Raw genomic sequence first — 18,545 nt, 5'->3', positions numbered from 1 at the left:
TTGGGTTTCTCCGCTGTACCAGCTAGATCGCGGTCATCTTGTTTGGGTTCTTGAGAAGGAGGCCCGCAGAACTCGTCACCGTACCCATGTTCGGCAAAGTACTTATCGACGTTGGTAAATGTACCATCGTGGTTGTCGTCGTCGTCCGGATCCTGTGCCATATGCATGTCCGGATCCTGTGCCATAGGGATGTCTGGCATGTCCGGTAGCGTTGCGGCGTTCTTGCCATCGATCTGTGGGGTGGTGTCCCCCGCCCCCAAATGAATCTGGCTCTTCGTCCAAAGCAGGGGCTAGCTTACGCAGGTGCTGATGGTCATCTCATCTTCTTCGTCGGCCCCAACGGGTCGAATCGGAGGTAACAGCTCGTCGCAGCCTGGCAGCACCCGAACCACTTCAACCCTATACATTGTGGGTGGCATCGGATTACCGTGGAACATGGGGTAGCCCGGTTGAACGATTCTGCCCTTGGCGACATCGACCAACTCGCCGCCCACGAAGTGCAGGAGAGTGCAAGGAACGTCGGCGGCGCCCTGCGAAAACATGTAGGGCGTCAGGGATGCCCAGTCAAAGGCAAGGAGATGAAGTCCTCGACCGAGAGGCTTAGTTATCGTGATGCCGTCGAGCTCGGCTAATGTCCATGCACCGCCAACGGTGGGCGTGCAACTGATGAAGGGGCCGCTTGCTGGCGAGGTGCTGGCCGGCGTACACCCGGGTGCATTAAGCTCCAATGCCGGCGTCGGAGACATCAATACCGCCGCCGCCGGAGACACCAATGGTGCCGCCGCCGTAGACACCAATATTGCCGCCGCCGGAGACACCAATGGCGCCGCATGCTTGTTGTGCGAGTTGCTGGCCGTGAAGCTGGGAATCGGGGGCGGCCCCTGTTGGCCACCCGCAATCCACGTCGTTATCCCATGAATCAAGGTAGGCATAATGCCGGTGAGCGTCGATCCCAGTTGTTGTTGCACTTGCTCTTGGACCATCTCCGGAATCCGCGCCACTTGCGCCTTGAGTGCTTCAACCTCGCGCGACTGGCTTTCCAAGCTGGTCTTTTTCTCCTTTCGCCCACCAGTGGCATAGTACGACGACCATTTTGTGGACAAGCCTTTGCCAGCCACACGACCAGCTGACGTCAGCTTATTGAGCTTATCCCTGTTTTTCATTACGTTCAACGCCCTATTCAAAGGGGTGTCAAAAGGGGAGCTCTGAGACGACCCCGCGCCACTGCTTTCTTTGTCCTGCGGACGGAAGTGAACCATTTAGAAATATTGGGGATTAATTAGAATGCAACCATATGGAGCTAATTACGCGGGGGTGTATTCCTTACCAGAACAAGCTCAAGCTCCTTGGTCTTCGGATCCGTGGTGAGCTCCTTTGTTACCGGGTCCTCCTTGTACCGGGCCCTGAGAAAGTTCCTGGTCTGCTTGTCACTGTATTTCTCGAAGCGGGGCGGTAGGCCTTGCTCGGCATGCTCCGCGTCCTCCTTGTCCCATACAGGCTCCGCCACTCTGTAACTGCCGGGACCGAGTTGGTGGACCCCTATGTTCAACTGCCGCATTTCTTTCCCCCACTGACTTGATTCGGAGGTTGCAGGGCTATTGCACTTGATCTTGAACTCCTTGTAGTCATCTTCGCTAATCAAAGGATATTTCGCCTTGATCTTCTCATAACTATCACCTTTGTCAATCATTGCCTTCACCATGCTTTTCCAAGTAGACAGGGCCGTGCTCATCGTCGTGAGGGCGGCACCGTTCACTTTATTACCCGAGAGGCGTGTGTTTGCGAACTTAGCGGGGAACTTGTATCGTTCATGCAGCTTCGTGAAGAGGAGGCTGCGCAAATTCCCTCGGTCCTTATGCCTTAGGTTCTCGGTGTTGATCGAGGCGGTGCTCCGGAGAATGCACCTGATCTGAATCGAGTACCCCTTGACTACGTGTTTGGGCGCCGTCGGATGCCTGTCGGAGTTCACTTCAGTAAATTCCTCCCTGAGCGGTGCCGAGCACGTTTGGGCGCCGGTCCTTCCGTTGCCTCTTCGGTTGGCTGCCATCTGTGCGTGCGCCGCCATCATCAATGGTGGCATCCATGGCGCCATCATTAGTGATGTCATCCCCGACGCCACTAGGGGTTGTGTAGCCAGGATCGGTGTCTTCCGCAGCGTCCTCATAGCGGTGAGGTTCTTCCTCCAACTCCTGGGACAGCTCCCAGAATTGTTTGCCACCCGAACCGCCGGCCTCATCGTTGTGGGCCATGTTTCGCTCTAAATAGGAAAAAAATTTGGTCAAAAAGTTGGTTATTGTCAAGGAACAAGATCATGGTCTCATCATTTAGGGTTTGCCGACACCGAGGCATCCTAAAAGCTAAGCTTTTATCATTTAGGGTTTGTCGATGCCGAGGCACCCTAAAAGCCTAAGCGTACATCATTTAGGTTCTGATCGACACCGAGGCACCCTATAGAAGCCAAGTTAAGTTTTCATCATTTAGGGTTTATCGATGCCGAGGCACCCTAGGTTGGGCCTAATCACTTGGCACTATTCACTTGGCTCTATTGCCACCTATGTTGGGTTTATCATCTAGGGTTTATCGATGCTAAGGAGAATTCTAAGTTGGGCCTAATCACTTGGCTCTATTGCCACCTATGGTTTAATGCAGCAAGAATGGCGGGGCAGTTGATCCTACTTAACTAAGTACTAAGATACCCCGGCCCGTGCATTAGTCGCAAGTACCCCATATGTCCTATTTTTAGCAAAGCCATGCTAAAATTCACGGAAAATTTCAGCATGACCTTTGCTGAAAATAGGACATATGGAGTACCCGAATTTGCTGGAACGGAAGTTAATCGACATTTCGGCAAACTCAAGGGCCTCTCGGGGTACCTGCAAATTCATCACGACACAATGGTCGGAGACAAAACCCAGCCACAGACCATATGGTCCTCTGCTTTCATATGGAAAAAAAATCAGCTCAACTTATGTGAGCTTCCATTCTAGATATAATAGGTCACCAAACAAAAAATCATCTAGATATAATGGTACAGCAAAGAAACAGCTTAATCCATGCCTTAGCTTATGAACAGTCATTACTTCAAATACAGAAGAAGGAACAATTTATTTGTGACATAGTTGCAAATGATGACAGAATAAAGCAACACCCTGCACTAGCCTAAAAACAAGTGAAGTTTCACCCATATAAGAACAACTTTATAAAATCAGAGAAGTTGCTAAATTTTTTGTATCCTTCATATACACTGGAGTACAATGCTTTACAATGTTCCATCATCATTACAGAAAATTGACAATTGTCCATAACAGTTAACTAAAATTTTTGTCTCATAGCTTGGGTGGGTTAAGTACTAGGAGACTTTGTAATGTGCAGTACAGGTGCAGTAACAGGCTTCTGAGTTAAGAAAACATTTCTATTTGATTTTCAGTAAAAAGGCTTAAGAACTCAAACATTGCAAGCACAAAATTACTCCAAGAAATTTACTCCTGCAAGCACAAAATACAATCAAGAAATCCAAGAAACACATGGTCTTGAGGATATTCTTTATGACTGACTATTTCAGTTTTACATGCAGATTTTGACCAAAAAATACATGGTCTTTTTAACAGTTTTCAGTTCGGACAGAATACTGAAAACTACAGTTTGGACAGAATACACTTTGGTCTTCTAGTTACAAAACAAAACTGACATATTTCTAGATGCCATAATCAGATCAAAATTTCAAACCACACACTTACTTACAACTATAAACAAAACTGACTTGATGTTAATGAAACTCATGGTGGAAGTAACTACTAGCAGCATGTCATTATCATGGCAGTCCACTATATATTTTTATGACAAAATACATCATTATCAGGGCACATTATGGCCATTTTCTTACATGATGCTAACTGTACCTAACTGATTTTTTATAGTAGCTCAAGTTTTTGACAGTAGCTCCTAACTGTACCTAACTGAATTTTTTGATAGTAGCTCAAGTTTTTGACAGTAGCTCAAGTTTTTGACAGTAGCTCCTAACAGTAGCTCCTAACTGAATTTTCTGCTTAAAGGGAAGGCTGACTTAAGTGGCAAGATGATACAATTTGCATAACATAACAATATATGCATCCTAATATAACACCATCTCCTAACAGAAATAGTATCCAAATCTACTAGGGGTCAAAGTAGAACTGATATTCTTTTGCTGACCTCTAGTACAAGGTATAGCAGAGGAGGTAAGGGAAGAAATAGTGACATTTCTCTTAGCAGGAGACTTTTTCTTTCTTCTAGAAACTACAGTAAATTTCTCCTCCTCTTCCACTACAGTATCATGCCAACTTAGACACAGGGAGGCGACATTTCCATTCGAGTCATGAATATCTAAACAGTGTTTAGTTTTCTTACTAATTTGTTCCCTGGATAATTCCAATTCCTTGAGAACATGAATAAAATCAAAATTATTCAGAGGTATACCAACACCCATCATTGATGCTCTAAACATAATCTCCTTAGCTACTTAATTCCCCAACCCTAGCTACTTAATTCTCCAACCCCTTTTCTTGTCCAAAATTCTCCAACCCCTAACCCTAGAACACATCTCAGAAGGAAATCAAGAGGGGGAAGAGGGGGAAGTGGCTCGGGTGCTCACTAGGGAGGTCGAGGGTGACTCGGGGTAGCCGGAGCTAGTCGAGGCGGCGCGAATTCGGCGTCGAGCGGTGGCGATGGTAGCCGAGGCGGAGGAAATCGGCGGGCGTCGAAGGGATGGCTCGAGGGCGTCCGAGCTCGTCCGGGTCCTCATAGTCGAAGAGGAAGACAACGGCGGTCCTCCTGGGCAGGCCGCGCGGTGTTGGACGGCGAGCACGAGGTTGACGCAGGCGGGGCCGCGGGGGGAGGGGCGCTTGGGCGGGAGGACGTCGAGGGCGCGGGCGCAGGCAGAGGGGGGACGGCAAGGGAGGCGGCGCTCGGCCCGAGGAGGCGCGTGGGCGGCGACGGAGACGGAGGCGCGGGGGCAGCGGCGGCGTCGGGGCAGCCATGGAGACGGAGGCGCGGGGGCGGCGGCGGCGTGGGTCGGGGCAGCGGGGGGAATTAGCTAGTGGGCGAGGGAGAGGGACGAAGGGGATCTAGCGAGAGGGAGGGAATTAGCTAGGGGGAATCTTACTAATGGCGCGCCAGGCAGAGGTGCGCCATTAGTAACCTTTTTTTTACATAGAAATGGCGCACCAGGCAGAGGTGCGCCATTAGTAATCTTTTTTTATATATAGCAATGGCGCACCAGCCAGAGGTGCGCCATAAGTAAAAAAAAATTGTTGCATGTAATAATTTTTTAGAAAATGAATATGAATATGAAATAGTAATATTTTTTTATAAAAACAGTAATAATTGTTGTTTAACAACAATTGTAGTCTAAACTTTTATTATTATTATTTTTTAAATGAAGAGGGGAGAGGAGGCGGAGCTCACTGGGGAGCGGGGGGAGGGTGCGGGGGGTGCTCGTCGGCGGTGGTGGAGCGGGGGAGGGTGCGGGGGGTGCTCGTCGGCGGTGGTGGAGCGGGGGAGGGTGCGGGGGGTGCTCGTCGGCGGTGGTGGAGCGGGGGAGGGTGCGGGGGGTGCTCGTCGGCGGTGGTGGAGCGGGGGAGGGTGCGGGGGGTGCTCGTCGGTGGTGGTGGAGCAGGGGAGGGTGTGAGGGGTCGTCGGCAGCGGTGGTGGGGCGGGGAAGGGTGCGGTGGGTCGTCGGCGGTGGTGGAGCTAGCGAGAGAGGGTGCGGGGTGGGATCGAGATCGAGATGGAGGGGGAATCGAGATCGAGATGGAGGGGGGTCGAGATCGAGTGTCCTCATGAATATTCAATATTTTATCATATTGAATATGAAAAAATATCATCAAATTTGAAAAAATATTCATGAATTCAAAAAGTGCCCATGAAATTTAAAAATATTCATGATATCAAAAAGTGCCCATGAAATACAACCGAGAAATGAAGACTACGATTTAAATACAGTCGATCTTAGCTACCTATCTGTTCATAATCTTCTTGCCCTTCTTTTTCGCAAATGGAGTTCTTCTGTGGAACGGACGTCCTTTAGGTAGGGTGGTCCTGCTTCTTCTTGTGGTGTATGCTGCTACTTCATCGTCGTCGTCATGTTCGATCTTTGGGTCACCGTACTTGTCGAAGTCTTGCTCATTGGCTACTCCATCCATTCCGATGATCTCCCTTTTGCCTCTCCTCACGACAACACGACTGGGCTTTGACGGGTCGATAATGAAGAAGCATTGGTCCACTTGCGAAGCCAGTACCCATGGCTCATTTTTCGCGGTGACGTTTGCGCCCGCGGTCTTGGATTTGGCTTCGGGTATAACCATGGTGGTGAAATACCGGTCTTCTTTTAGGACGCTCTTGGCCCATTTGACACGGAACATCGGGACCTTCTCTCCAGCGTAGCTCAACTCCCAGATCTCCTCAATCCTTTCATAGTATCTGTCCTTGTCGTTACCGGTGTAGGATTCCATCGTTACCCCGGAGTTCTGATAACCATCGCTCTTCATGTCCTTGTCCTCAGTGTAGAATGTGTAGCCGTTGATATCGTACGCCTCATAGGTCATCAGGTTGTGCTCGGCGCCCTATGACAAGGCGAATATGAGTTGTTCTTCCGCGGAAGAATCCTCATGTAAAGGGTACGACAGAAGCTTCTGCTTGAACCAACGCGTGAAACATGAGTTGTGCTCTTTGATTATATCTTCGTCCATCCTCTGTTGGCCTCGGTCATTGTACGTCTTCTCAATAAAGGTTTTGTGCTCTACCACCCAAGGATCGACCACGTCTATGTGTTGTAGCGCGACTAGGTTTGCTCTTTCAAAGTCGGCGAGTCAACCCTCGAAGTCGACATGCAATTCGCGGAGACCCTCACGGTGACCCCATCCAGCGAGCCTGCCGAGGTGCCTGTTGACGGGCAGACCAACGGGGTTCTTGATGCCTAGATAATTCGTGCAGTAGGAGATGCACTCTTCGGTCAGAAAGCCCCTGGCTATACTTCCCTCTGGACGTGACATGTTGTGAATGTATCCTTTGATGACACCATTCATCCTTTCGAACGGCATCATGCTGTGCAGGAACGTCGGCCCGAGTTGGATGATATCCTCCACGATATGGACCAGCAGATGCACCATAACGTCAAAGAATGCGGGCGGGAAGTACATCTCAAGCTCGCATAGTATCACCATGATCTCTTCCTGTAGCCTTCTGAGTTGCCTCACGCCAACCGACTTCCGAGAGATGACGTCGAAAAAGTTGCATAGGCCAAATAGCGTTTCACGGACGTGCGCGTCCATGATCCCACGGATTGCAACTGGAAGTATCTGCGTCATCAGCACGTGACAGTCGTGAGACTTCATCCCACTGAACTTCTGCTTCGCTGGGTCTAGGTATCTACTTATCTTCCCCGCGTAACCGTAAGGAAGTTTTACTCCTATGAGGCAGGTGAAAAACTGCTCGATCTCCTCCTGACTTAGAGTGAAGCATGCGGGAGGGTAGTCATTTCCGGTCTTCTTGGCCTTTTTGCCTTTGCGACGACTTTCTGTGTCCTGCTTCGCCTCATCATCATCATCATTAGCGTGAAGCTCCTGCCTGATGCCCATTGATTTCAAGTCTGCCCTTGCTTTGGGCCCATCTTTGGTCCTCTCTGGCATGTTGAGCAGGGTACCAAGCAGACTCTTGCACACGTTCTTCGTGATATGCATGGCATCAAGGCTGTGAGGCACACGGTGGATCTTCCAGTACGGCAAGTCCCAGAAAACAGACCTCGTTTTCCATACCTTCAGTAGCAGCTTTGGCGCCTTTCGCTTCCTTCCCGGCTCTGGCGCCTTTTGCTTCTTTCCCGGCAGTGGGCAATCTTTCCAATTTTTCAACATCCCATCTATTTCCTCGCCGCTCCCCGTACGTGGGCGTCTTCGGAGTTCGGTTTCACCATCGAACAGATCCTTGCGTTTCCTCCACGGGTCATCGTCATGAAGCCACCTTCGATGTCCCATGAACACGGTTTTCGAAGACCCGGGATCTCTATCTAGCTGGCGATACGTTGTGTCATCCATGCACTTGACGCATCCAGAAAATCCGTGGACCACCTGCCCCGCGAGATATCCGTAACCGAGATAGCCGTGCACCGTCGTGAGCAGTGCGGCTCTCATAGGGAAATATTCTTTCTCTGTGGCATCCCACATATTGGCTGGCGTTTTCCACAGCGTGTCTAGCTCCTCTTTCAGCAGCCCCAGATACAGATTGATGTCGTTCCCTGGTTGTTTCGGCCCTTCAATTAGCATACTCATGTGAATGTACTTCCTCTTCATGCACAACCAGGGGGGAAGGTTGTACATCCACACAAACACAGGCCAGGTGCTATGTGTGCTTCTCTGGCTGCCAAACGGATTGACTACATCGATGCTCGCACCCAGCGTGATGTTCCTTGGATCCTTCCCAAATTCTGGGTGTCCGAAGTTCAACGCTTGCCACTGGCTCCCATCCTTAGGGTGACTCAGCATCTTGTCTTTTTTATTTATCTCCGGATCATTTGCGTCATCTTCTCGCTTCTTCTCCTCCCTACCCGCGTGCCAACGCAGGAGCTTTGCTACCTTAGGGTCCGTGAAATACCGCTGCAGATGAGGAGTGATCGGAAAGTACCACACCACTTTTCGAGGAGCTTTCTTCCTCTTCTTGTATCGAGTGACGCCGCACATTGGACATATGGTAGACTCCGCGTGCTCGCCTCGATAAATGATGCAATTGTTCATGCACACATGGTATTTCACGTGCGGTAAATCTAGAGGACACACGACTTTCTTCGCCTCCTCGAAACTGGTCAGGCACTTGTTCCCCTTGGGAAGACGTTCATGCCAGAATGACATGTTCTCGTCGAAGCATGCGTTGGTCATTTTGTGTTTTACCTGCATCTCCAAAGCCATGAGCATTACTTTCAGGCGGGTATCCTCGGGTCTGCATCCTTCATACAATGGAGTAACCGCGTCTATCTCCAGTTGATCCAGCTTGGCTTTCTCTCGGGCGGCAGCTCTTGCGTTATCTGTCTGCTTGAGAAGCAGCTCTTGAATATGAGGGTCCTGCACCCAGCCCATCGATGGTCCATCGTCGTCTGCTCCTCCGGCATCTAGATCTTCATGATCATGCCCTTCATCTGCTCCCGCATCTTCCTCATCATCATGTCCGGCATCTTCTACATGATGACTGTGTACAACATCACCATCGTGATCATGTTCTGGAGATTCTTTGTCTTCTCGCCCGCCCGAGCCGCGGTGGTTGTCTTGCTGCCCTTCCTCATTTCTTGCCCGGCCCCCATGGACGACTTCATAGTCATCTTCATCACCTTCCCACCGATAGCCATCCATGAAACCACGCAAGAGTAGGTGGTCCCGCACCTGCCCAGAATCCGGGTCCGCAATAAGGCTCTTCAGCTTGCATCTTCGACATGGACATCTTATCTCCGTCTCGTTCTTTTGAAGCATCTCGGCCTTCACGGAGCTCAAAAACCTATTCACGATGCCTTCGGTCATCGTGCGGACCATGGTCGCCTGCGGGGTAGAGCAAAACGATATTTTAGAACCAAGAAAAAATTTGGCATGACTTTCCCTAAAAATAGGACCAAAAAGAATGTATAGTGCCAAAATTCTCGCCGAAACGGAAATGAATCAACATTCTGGCAAAATATTGGTAACTATCGCATTTCAAATACCGGTACCTGCAAACACAAACATATATGCAACACCACAAACATACATAGATCTAGCTAGGCCACAAAAAGTTCATGTGCACGTTGTTGGAGCGAGCTAGGGAGAAAAAAAGTAGATCTACACCATGAAGATAGCTTTCCCCTTACTTACCTATCAAAAAAAGGTAATTTCAACACTTAATTTTGATGAATCTATGGTGCAAATGAGGTGAGGAGGAGGAGGCAGCCGACAAGCTTAGAGAAGGAGGTGGGGGAATGAAGTGGGGAAAGTGAGTGTGTAGGTGTGGCTGTCCAAAAATATCTAGCTGGTCCCAGGTTACTAATGGCGCACCACAGAGACATGCGCCATTAGTAACCCAACATACTAATGGCGCACCACACAGACATGTGCCATTAGTAGTTTTGCAAAAAAGTAAAAAAATAATTTTTATACTAATGGCGCACCGTGGCACAGTGCGCCATTACTAGTTTAAACTAGTAATGGCGCACTATGCAACGGTGCGCCATTAGTAGTTTTGCAAGAAAGAAAAAAAAATATAGTAGTGGCGCACTCTATGGCTGGTGCGCCATTAGTAGTTCTAACTACTAATGGTGCACTCTGCCCGGATGCGCCATTAGTATGTTTGAAAAAATGAAAAAAAAACATTTTGTTACTAGTGGCGCACCGTGTGCCTGGTGCGCCATTAGTGTCTTCCACACTAATGGCGCACCAACAGATGGTGCGCCATTAGTATATAGTAATGGCGCACCACATGTCTGGTGCACCATTAGTGTCAATTCCATCTATAGCCCTTTTCCTAGTAGTGTGAGACACAGCCTAAGCGCCGATGTCAGCGGCACCGCTCTAAGTCACGTCGAGCAAAAGACGGCAATACCGGCACAGGCGAAGATTATACTCCTGGCGGTGCCGATGATAATGAAGACACCGTTGAAGCAACTCCTGAACAAGAAGAATGGGAAGATGGGAAAGTTAGCCCCGACGAACAGGCAATCAACGAAAACTCGGAGGACAGTTGTCGATGTCAAAACCGGTGGATCTCGGGTAGGGGGTCCCGAACTGTGCGTCTAAGGATCGATGTTAACAGGAGACATGGGACACGATGTTTACCCAGGTTCGGGCCCTCTTGATGGAGGTAATACCCTACGTCCTGCTTGATTGTTCTTGATGATATGAGTATTACAAGAATAGATCTACCGCGAGATCAGAGAGGCTAAACCCTAGAAGCTAGCCTATGGTATGATTGTATGTATCCCCCTATCGACTAGCCTGGCCTCGGTTTATATAATGCACCAGAGGCCTAGGATAACAAGAGTCCTAGCCGGATATGCCGGTGGGGAGAAGGCCTTGTCTTGATCGCCAAGTCTTGTGGAATCTTCCATGTATGCGGCAGCTGTCCGAACTGGCCCATGAGTATACGGCCATGGGGGTCCTCGGCCCAATCTAACGGATCGGGAGATGATGTGGTGAGTACCTCCTAGTACAGGACACCGTCAGTAGCCCCCTGAACTGGTCTTCAAGTTAGGGACGCTCCTCGATTCTTTCGAACTGTTCTTCATCTTCGGTTGTCGGTCTTGAAAACTGGTTCAACAAATCTTCTCATCTTTCATCTTGAGGATCGTCGAAATGCATTCGACGAGTTTACACGTCGGGTATCTGAGGATCTCCTTTAAGTTTCCAGCCTTTATCAATGCCTTGTTATGTTTACGCCACACCTCGGGTTTGAAGTTGTTCCCGGGAGGCAGTGTCCTCTTGCGTCCGAGCTCTAACGTCGTACTGCATTCGAGGTATCTTTTGCAGCCGAGCACCAATGTCGGACCGCTTTCCGAGCTCCAACGCTGGAATGTATCCGAGCTTGTCACACCCTGATTTCCATGCCACAACACTTAAGCTAATAAATCATGATAAAATGTGGTTTGACAAAAACTTTTGAGTGTTTTGGACCTTGCCTTGTTTGGATTTTGTCTGTTGTTTGCAAGTGCTCTAAAAATCAAATAAATCCTCCAACTCCTATACCTCATCTCCTTGCTCCAAACTCTTGAACCAATGATCATGCCATGTGTATAGAGCAATATAGTATTTTCTTACAAAAATAATTTGGCCAAAAAGTATTTTCAAAAATTAGTTTTCCAAAAACCCCTGAATTAAGATTTGTACTGCAAGTACTTAATTCATGGCACTTTCCAAAAATATGTTTGACTCCTATTAGATATAGGATACCCAGAAACCACAAAAATATAATTTTAAAAGTATTTTCCTATTTTATTTAAAAGCTTTTTCTTAAGGCCAGAAATGGTCTTTAATAGGGAAAAAAATATTTTATTGTTTCAAAGATATTTGAGAAAAATTAGGGAAACTCAGGGGGCATATATTTCCCATATATAAGAGTTTCAACACATGGTCATGTTCAAAATATTGGTCAAATCCCTCAAAAACCCTTTCTGGATATTTCAAGCTTTTGAAATATTTACAAAGGAAATATTCCCCAAAAATTCCAAGAAAATTCTAGCATGTCACATATGACATGTTTGATGATCTTGCCAAGTATCATGTCATGGAGAATAGTATAACCCCATGAAATCTCCCCAAAACCATTTCTGTCTATTTTGAAGTTTGAGCAACTTTACATTGCCAAACATGTCCAAATGTTCTCAAACCTTGTGAACATGCTCAAATGGTCTAATTATTCATCTAGACCAAATGGCACAAGTTGGAGAGAATTTTATCTTGCTCAAAGTGCCCCAAAACCCTTCCTGTTCAGAACCAAATTTGAACTCTACATTGGCAACTTTCTCCTTTTGATCTCAACTTTTGTGGACATGTTCATAACCTCAAATGACGACACTACACCAAGTGGTGCATCAAGGAGAATAGATTTGCATGACTAAATCTTGGTAAAGCCATTTCTGTTGATTTCTAGGGTTTACCAAAGTTACATTGGCTACTTTGCCCAAATGAGCTCAAACTTGGTGGAACATCCTACTTCTATGTGCCATTCCATCCTGTTAATTCTCATGTCAAGTGGAATTAATTTTCTTTCCCAAACCAGCATCAAACACCTTCTGCCATTTTACTAAAACCCCTGTTTTGACCTCTTCCACTCTTCTCCATGGCCTCCACTTTTTACCACAGCCCCTCCTAGACCTCTTCTACCTCCAGTAGCAATGGCTGCATCTCAGATCAATAATTGAGGGGTGAAACCACCTCTTTTACCCCCCTGGACAGCCCTTGCACCCCTCTTCCTCACCTCCCTCCTCACTCCAGTGGCCACCCAAGGCATCCAAGGCTTTCCCCATATTATTTACTCCTCCCTAGAGCTACCAGACATGCTTAGCCGTGCCCACTTTGCCAAAAAAATGGCATGCCGGCCATTTGCACGCTCTGGAGCGCGCTACAGTGTGCTCCCGCACTGTAGCCGCCCCCTGCCAAGCACCTCCGGCCACCTCGGGCCTCCCTAGCATGCCCGACGAGACGCCTCGACGTCCGGGACACGGCAGCTGGTCGGCCCCCTCCTCCCTCTCTCTCTCCTGCCCCTGCTCGCACGCGCACCGGCCGCCCGAGAGCTCCAGTGAGCGAGCTGACACGCGCGACGTCTCTGACCCCTCCCCGCTCCCCCTCTTCCTTTCCCTAGCACTGGACCAGCCTCACAAACACCTCAGACACGGCGCCAGCTCCTCCCAAGCCCTGTGGCGACGCACAGAAGCCCGCCGGCGCACGGGTCCACGGCACCTCGCCGTTCGCCTATTTAAGGGCCTCCCCGAGCCTCTCCCTCACCACCACTCGCTCCTAACCCCTCCAAATCAGCCCCCTATGCCCTCCACTCTCCTCCAGGACCACCCGAGCTCGAGATCGAGCTCGAGCTCCACCGCTTCGGCTCGCCGGAGTTCGCGAGGTATAGGCCTCCCCCGTTCCTCCTCTGCCTCGATCTGGATCCCCTGCAGCCCTCTCATCCTTCCCCCCTTCTTTCCCCTCTTTGTAGCTCCCGGAAACGACCGGAGTCACCGCCTCCCGAAGCTCCTCCGCCGCAGCTCCTCGTCGTCGGCGAACCAGGCACCCCCGCCGGCCAAGTCCACCACCCACCGACGTGCGGCAGTCTCCTGAAGCCATCCCCGCACTCGCCGGAGGTCGCTGTGGCCTGCATCGTCGCCGGTGAGCACCGCGACCCCCCCTGTCCATGGGTTAGTGATGACAGGTGGGCCCCGCCTGTCATCCTCACCTCTCTCTCGCCCCCTCTCTCTCCCACTGGCAGCTGGGCCCCGCCCGTCAGGTTCAAACCTGGCGCGCGCACGCCGGCTCGGCTGGGCCGCTGCCCTGCGGCTGTTCTGGCCCAGAAGGCACAGAGCCCTTTTCCCTTTTCTTTTCTGAACAATTTGTAAAATCCATACATAGTTCAAACTAACTCCAAATTCGATGATTCAAATTTCTAGTAGTTCCTAAAATCATGCCCTATCACATGGTGCTTTTTGCACATTTTTCTATTACATTTCCCTTCACACATTTTAAATAAATCCTATTTTCTTATTTCTGTGCTGAACTTTAGAAAATCACAGAGAGCCCATTTTTGATCCAAATTCCATGATTCAAAATCCTAGATGTCTATAAGTTCAAAACTTAGCTTTTGAACATTTTTTACTAATACTTTCTGTATCACCTCAAAAATAATGGTCTATTTCTTCATATTTGTCGACTTTGCAAATTCATAGGAAAATCATTTCAACTCCAAATCCAGTGAAACCAATTCCTAGATGCTTCTAAAATCATCCTTTGTTAAATAGTTTCCTTTGCTCATTTTTCAAAAATATGTTTCTGTACACTTCTTGCAATTCCATAAACCCCTTGATTCCATCATATCAAAATGTTTAGAAATATCCATTGATCCACTTCCAATGAAATCACTTTGGTCATTCCTCATATGACCAGAGGTATCCAATAAAAGTTAACTTCATATTTTTAGAGCACTTTCATTTCCTGCCTTGTTGTGTTGCTTATTATGGTTGCTTTCAACGATAGTTGATGAAGTAGACAAAATGCTTGGAGTTGGACCAGAGATATTTGAAGACCTCGAAGACTTGGTTAAAACAGGCAAGCAGCGCTTTGACCATGATGAACCATTTTACATCATGATGGCATTTTTGTTGCTTCACTGAGTGCATGATATATTTTGAATGGCAACCTTGCTAGGCTTGCCTCCGTTGCATACTCCATTGATACTTGCATTGTTCATGACTCTACCCTTGCTTGGGTTGGTGGGTTGTAGAAATATGCTATAGTAAATGGCTACGCAAAGTGGGTCAGGGTTATGCATGGAAAGAAACAAGTGTGGTTTGACATACTTGCAAATAGCCCAGTGGGTGCCACTAATGCCCCTGGGAGATGATGATGAACTAGGTCACTACTTGGTGGAGAAGTAGTGTATCGAGGCTCGATAAAAGTGTTGTTTACAGAGACGGATTAGATTTAAGATTTGTCGACTGTCCCAACCTTACATGCGCAACCACTCTACCCTTATATGGGAAAGGGCATTATTGATTACTTAGGTCGATACTAGCTTGGAGCCCGCATTACTAGTGACGGGGGAGAGTTGGTGCTCTCTCTCGGGACGGGGTCGTGCCAGGTAGGGTGGCCATGATTGTTTTTACAGGGCACCGGATACAACATTGTGTCCCCTCTTGGATGTTACGATCAAAAGTGAGTCTCGCATGATGTACATCGTGAGGATACGGAACAACGAGTGGACTCCTTGTTAGTGTCGTCTAGGGAAAGATAATGATCAGGTGCTTACCCCGGGTACTTGAGGTATCGCGGGTCGTGGATGACACGGAAGTTCCCCGGATCTTGTGGGTAAAGTGTGCAACCTCTGCAGAGTGTAAAACTATTCGAATAGCTGTGTCCACGGTCAAGGACAGTTGGGTGGTGCTGCTTAGACTACGTCCATATGTTTCTGACAAAGAACACAATTTGGTAAATCTATTGACGTGATTCGTGAGGAAGTCACGATGAGCTTGAGCATGAGTTGTTCATAACTTTGTCTCGATGTTGATGTCTGTAACCTCCTGATACTTGTTGCAGACGCATTCATATCCTTGATAAATGTTGATCAAACTTGCATGAGAAAAACTAGCTTTCCGCAAAAATGCCAAATTAGCAGTAGTGCCTTGCATAATTATTCTGTTATCACCCTTGGGTTGCTTGCGAGTACATTCAAAGTACTCATTGGCTTGCCACTGGTTATTTTATTGGCCAGGCATGAAAGAACATAATATGAAGAAGAGTACCTCGGTGACGAACATGCGAGCTAGGACGCTTCCCAGTCAGAATGCCTGTAGGGTTAAGGCAAATGGCATGGGTCCAAGTTATCGACGAAGATTTCCGCTGTGATGTTATACTCAAGACTTGACCATAATGGTCCTACTTGTGTAATACGGTATGTATGGATGTAAGACTCTTGTTATTCAGCTTCTGTGTGTTCAGTGAGCATTGATCTCTGGGATCACTGTACACGTGCATTCGGTGATCACGACTTATGAGTCGGGGTCCCCACAGAGCTCCAACGCCGGGCTATGCCCAAACTCCAACACCGGACTATATGCGGGCTCCAACGTCGGACTATATCCGAGGTGTCATATCACCTTGCTTCAAAAAAGCTTAAGGAGTTTAGTCAAGCTTAATGCTGGAAATGCCCTCTATGGAGCCAGCCACTAGCGCCCGAGCTTTATGCCGGACTGCTTCCGAGGTGGTGCACCACCCTGACTGTGGGCCGATTTTTTGTCAATATTTTTGATTGGTGCAATTTATTCTCTGCCGAGATATATAGCCAGTAGCCCTCAAGGTGTGTATCAGTTTAAAACCCGAGATGCACTTGAAGGATGACGTAAGACCGCTGGCCCCAGTAGCCGCTGAGACTCAGGTTGATTTGCAAAATTGGCCTGAGGATCAAGTCCTAGCTCGGCAGAATACTTCAGGACACAAAAAGCGGCGTGCTCAGTCCTTGAGACTCAGGTTGGGTGCGGCCGACCAACCTGAGGATCAAAATCTCCTCAGAAACTGTATTGCACTTAAAATTTTCTGCATTGGACAGGCAATGCAGTAGCCCGCGAGACACTGGTCGGGTGGCAACACCATATCAGGGGATCGATGTGCCCCTTTAATATTTGTAAATAATAAGCCTGAAGCCCATTAGCCCCCGAGCCTTAATGCGGGCACGGGTGGCCGAATTAAGGATCGATATCCATAGTAAAATCATAAATTATGTGTAATGACTATGTATCCAAGTACTTTACGTCATTAAGCAACGACGTCAACGGTGGATACGCCTAAAGAATCTAATGATGATGACAAAGAAGATCCAGTCGAGGACAAAGCTCCTGAGACACAGCCTAAGCGCCGATGTCAGCCGCACCGCTCTAAGTCACGTCGAGCAAAAGACAGCAATACCGGCACAGGAGAAGATAATACTCCTGGCAGTGCCAATGATAATGAAGACACCGTTGAAGCAACTCCTGAACAAGAAGAATGGGAAGATGGGAAAGTTAGCCCCGACGAATAGGCAATCAACGAAAAATCGGAGGACAATTGTCAGTGTCAAAACCGGCGGATCTCGAGTAGGGGGTCCCGAACTGTGCATCTAAGGATCGACGTTAACAAGAGACATGGGACAGGATGTTTACCCAGGTTCGGGCCCTCTTGATGGAGGTAATACCCTACGTCCTGCTTGATTGTTCTTGATGATATGAGTATTACAACAGTCGATCTACCACGAGATTAGAGAGGCTAAACCATAGAAGCTAGCCTATGGTATGATTGTATGTATCCCCCTATCGACTAGCCTGGCCTCGGTTTATATAATGCACCAGAGGCCTAGGATAACAAGAGTCCTAGCCGGATATGCCGGTGGGGAGAAGTTATTGTCTTGATCGCCAAGTCTTGTGGAATCTTCCATGTATGCGGCAGCTGTCCGAACTGGCCCATGAGTATACGACCATGCGGGTCCTCGGCCCAATCTAACGGATCGGGAGATGATGTGGTGAGTACCCCCTAGTCCAGGACACTGTCAGTAGCCCCCTAAACCGGTCTTCAAGTTAGGGACGCTCCTCGATTCTTTCGAACTGTTCTTCATCTTCGGTTGTCGGTCTTGAAAACTGGTTCAACAAATCTTCTCATCTTCGATCTTGAGGATCACTGTCGGTGTCAAAACCGGCGGATCTCGGGTAGGGGGTCCCGAACTATGCATCTAGGCCGGATGGTAACAGGAGGTAGGGGACACGAAGTTTTACCCAAGTTCGGGCCCTCTTGATGGAGGTAAAACCCTACGTCCTGCTTGATTAATATTGATGATATGGGTAGTACAAGAGTAGATCTACCACGAGATCAGAGAGGCTAAACCCTGGAAGCTAGCCTATGGTATGATTGTTGTTGTGTATGTTGTCCTACGAACTAAAACCCTCCAGTTTATATAGACACCGCAGAGGGTTAGGGTTACACAAAGTCGGTTACAATGGTAGGAGATCTGTATATCCGTATCGCCAAGCTTGCCCTCCACGCCAAGGAAAGTCCATTCCGGACACGGGACAAAGTCTTCAATCTTATATCTTCATAGTCCAGGAGTCCGGCTGAAGGTATAGTCCGGCTATCCGAACACCCCCTAATCCAGGACTCCCTCAGTAGCCCCTGAACCAGGCTTCAATGACGATGAGTCCGGCACGCAGATTGTCTTCGGCATTGCAAGGCAGGTTCCTCCTCCAAGTACTTCATAGAAGATTTTGAACACAAAGATAGTGTCCGGCTCTGCAAAATAAGTTTCCATATATTGCCATAGAGAGAATAATATTTACATAA

The sequence above is a fragment of the Triticum urartu genome, chromosome 2 (assembly GCF_003073215.2).
Source record: "Triticum urartu cultivar G1812 chromosome 2, Tu2.1, whole genome shotgun sequence".
Lineage (NCBI taxonomy): Eukaryota > Viridiplantae > Streptophyta > Magnoliopsida > Poales > Poaceae > Triticum > Triticum urartu.
The sequence above is the reverse complement of the archived record's forward strand: the minus strand, read 5'-3'. Positions refer to the sequence as shown.